Genomic DNA, 4,114 nt, shown 5'->3' with positions numbered 1-4,114 from the left:
GAGAATAGCACATTTATTTTTTGCCCTGGCTCTGGAGGCCCCTGTGTGATTAGACTCTTGCCTGTCTCCCTATCCTCATTCCCCAATACTTCTTGCTAATCTCTTTAGCTGCACTGGCTTTCTTTTAGTATCTTGGATATATTTACCTTGTTCCCCTCTCAGGACCTTCGCACATTCCGTTCTCATTGCCTGGGTCCTTTTCTTCCACATTTTGCCTAACTCACTCATCCTGCAGGTCTCAGCTCAAATATCACCCCTGAGAGCCTTCCCTGGCACTTCATCTAACTCAGGTTGTGTTAGTCTATTATCTAGGGACCTCCCGGTAGGTTTGTTTTGTTTTGTTTTGTTTTTTTGAGAGGGGAGGGCTTCCTTGGAATTGTAGTTGTGTGTCCTTTTGTTGGCTGATTTGTTTAATGTCCTCTCCCTCATAAACTTCATTGAGGGCAGAATCCATTCTTTGTGTTCGGCTTTGTGTTTGCTCATATGGTACAGAGTATGTGCTAGATATATATTTATTGAATAAATGAGAACATTTACTTCTAATGATAAAAGTCAACCGTGTTCACCATAAAAAGTTTGGAAAAGATATTAAGGAAATAAAAATCATATCATCTGCAATCTTATATCTGTGATTTGACAATCATAGCCAGCATTTTGAGTTAATTTATTTTATGTAATATTCAAGTCTGGGATCATATTCTAAATAATCTTATAATGTGAATTTTCCTATAACACCAAAAGTTCTTTTAAAATGTGATTTTAATGGCTGTGTGATATTTCTCATTAAGAATTTGTTGTAAAAAAAATCCTCTATTGTTGGACATTTCAGTTGTTCCCAAATTTTTACCATATAACTAATAATGTGGTAACCAGTCTTGCCCTTACGTCTTTGTCTTCATGTCCTATTACTTAGGAAATTCTCAGAAGTGGTAATTTATTATATACATTTTCAAAGAATATGAGTATTTCAAGATTCATGATCCACGTGAGATCTGGCTTGTTCTTGCCAACCTCAAGCATTTGGAGTTCTTGTAGAGGAAAGTGAGTGTCAATTAGTGAAATATCTGAATTATAAATTTACTCTGGAAAGAAGAGCAGTTTGACTCCATGCAACATCTCAAAGTAGGTTTTGTTTGTTTTAAGGCATCACCTAGAAAAATGCTCTGCTCTAATAAACAGATAAGGGTTATTTATTCTTAGAATATATCTTTATGCAGATGGGAAATCTGAAGTCCTTGGCCCCTGCCTCTCTTCTTGTTTCTAGCAATGTTGTGTCCTCAGATGTGAATTGGGCCTGGAATAGTGGTGATGAGTTTAATCATCTATTACCTTTCCTTCCTTCCTTCCTTCCTTCCTTCCTTCCTTCCTTCCTTCCTTCCTTCCTTCCTTCCTTCCACCCATCCATCCATCCATCCATTCATTTATGTATTCCTCAGATAATACCCTGTTAAGGGTACTATCTATATGCCACCAGGCACCAGGAATGTTGTCGAGAAGCCATGGGCTCTTCCCTCTTGACTTGTAGTCAGAGAGACAGTCAGGCGAGTAAACCATCTGTTCAATAAAATAATAAGCTGTGCTAAGTGTTTTGAGAGAAATGAAGGGTTGAGATGTGAGTAGTGGAGGACCTCTTAGATGAGGTAATTTCTAAGTTTACTTAAGGATGAAAGGAAACTCCATGTGGGGTCAGGGGAAGAGGGAGAGGGAAAGGTTTCTTCATGCCTGCTGCCTGCAGTAGGGAAGAAATGTGGTGTGAGCAACTCAGCAGGCCAGTGTGATTGAGCAGGGAGGGGGAGGGAGAGAGCAGGGGTGAAGGTGGAGGGGAGAGTAGGCTGGAGGCCCAGACCTGGGCCAGGTTAGGTAGAGCCTTGTGGGCTGTGGTAAGGGCTGTGGTAAAGACCGTGGATTTTCTTCTGAGTTGGATGGGAAGCCATTGAAGGGTTTTAACCAGTAAGTGACTATTCGATTTATGTTTTGAAAAGCCCATTCTGGCTACTGTGTAGAGTTTAGAGAGGAGAGGCAGAGTGGAAACAAAAAGACATGCTGGTGGATTTGATAGTGATTTAGAATGTAGGATGACAGGATCAGTCTAGTCGTCGGACTAGGTGTGGAGGAATCAGAGACCTCCCATGTTTTTGGCCTGGGCCACTAGGGGGTGGTGGTGCCTTTTTGCAGCTGCAAAAGAATGAGAGCCGTTTATGTTCTCTCTTCTAGGCCTTTCTCTTTTTTCTCATGAATTCTCCCCCATTCTTTAGGTCATCATCCCAGCTGTCAAAACGCATCCGTCCTGTGTTCACTTCCCTCAGCACTCTGCTCCTTGATTCTTGATGGCTCACGCACTGCGTGACTCAATGCTTTAACTCCACGGAGCACAGAGCTTCCTCAGAGGTGCTCGCTTTGGAGTTAGAAGGTGGAACTAGAAGGGGCAGAACTCCAGCCCTCAGCCTCGTTCTAACCAGGGCAGCTTTCTTGTCATCTGTTTTAAGTATCAGGTTTGTTCGTAAGCTTTTATTTGAAGAAGTGGATTGTTGGCCTTGAAAAATTTGAAAAGGTGTATTTCCTTAAGACATCTTTCTTAAAAGGTGTATTTCCTTAAGACATCTTTCAAGAGCGATGCTAGTAGGGAAGACTGTAGGTCACCAGAACAGGTAAGTAGGACAGGTGTTTTGTGCTGTTTGCTCCTCAGCTGAACTTATAGGCCTGGGGGTGAGAGTGGGGTGCCAGAGAGGCCACATGGGGTAGAGGGAGGAGGAGGGTGGGCTTTAGAGCCAGGGTCCTGATTCCCAGCATCAGAAATGGTATAGGCTACCTGACCTGGCAAATGGGAGTAATTGCAAACCCTATCGGTCACCACCCAATGTTACTGCGAGGATCTACTGGGCTAATGAATGTGAGTGCCTGCAGAGTGTAAAGTGAGTTGCACCTGTAAAATTCATGGGACGGGAATGAGGGTCTGTCATGGCTGGAAGGAGAGGCTCTCTCACATCTGGACAGGTCTGAGGAGTAAGCCAAACCTGCACAGCTTCCTTCAAAGTCCTGAAGAAGAGTACATTCAGTCATTTTGTCCTCAGTATCTCTCTTGCACCAGGTACTGTGCTCCCACACATGTGGGGAAAATCTAGGCATGGGATAGGATTCAGATCACCCCTGGGAAAGTGTCTCCCACCTTTCACCTTATCTTAGTTGTATCTCATATACACACCAAGGGTCGGGAGACTGCAAGGCCAAAGTGCCGGCCAGTCCTGCCCTCCAGCCTGAGACCTCTGCAGGGCTGCCTGTTGGGAGCAATTTTCAAGGCTGGGCTTGTGGTTCATATTTGTAAAACAGGTTGGGAGTCAAGTAAAGAACCTACAGTGTGGTCTACTCTGGGCTCCAAGTTCCTACTACAGACAGGGACTGTGCACCAGAGCCTGAGGGTCCTTCCGTGGTTTGGGCCGCACGGTGGAGAACTGGCCTCCAGAAAGGCCTTGTGCACAACTCTAGTTTCCAGAGTCCAGCTGGGGTTACTTGGGGAGCCAACCGGAGTTCACTCCCAAGACAAAGACCCTCATGAGCCTCCATCCTGCCTGTGGTGGGGATTTTATCACAATCCACCACATGTGGGGAAAATCTAGGCATGGGGCACTGAACACTGAATTCAGAATACCTCTCTGAGGGGCCAGGGGAAAACAGGAACTATCAGGGAGAAAAACCCCTCCTTTGAACATTTTAAGATGGCCTTGCCACCTTCCATAATCCCTTGGCAAACCCAAACCAGACTTTCTCAAGCAAAAGTCATCTTTATTGCAGCTGAGATTTTCCATTGTGACTGTAGGCATTCTTGGACTTTCAAGGGTCTGAGGCACTTGTGGCTGAGAAGAGGGACCATTGGTAAGAACCTTTTCCTCTGGAATGGTCAGTAGCATGTAATCTTGTGGATAGAAGCAGAGAGAAGCCTCCCCTTCATCCTCATGGCCTATAAAGCTGGCTCTCCCTGAGGCTGCTCTTGCCGCTGCCAAGAGGGGCCACGTGAGTCCTAAGGACACACCATCCCCTGGTGACAGAAAAGCAGTCAGGGATAGACTGGACAAGGGGATAGAGTGGAGGGGATAGAGCAGAAGTGTCTCTGAGGGAA

The sequence above is a fragment of the Pteropus vampyrus genome, unplaced genomic scaffold, assembly GCF_000151845.1.
Source record: "Pteropus vampyrus isolate Shadow unplaced genomic scaffold, Pvam_2.0 Scaffold336, whole genome shotgun sequence".
NCBI lineage: Eukaryota > Metazoa > Chordata > Mammalia > Chiroptera > Pteropodidae > Pteropus > Pteropus vampyrus.
This window is presented reverse-complemented; position numbering follows the sequence as displayed.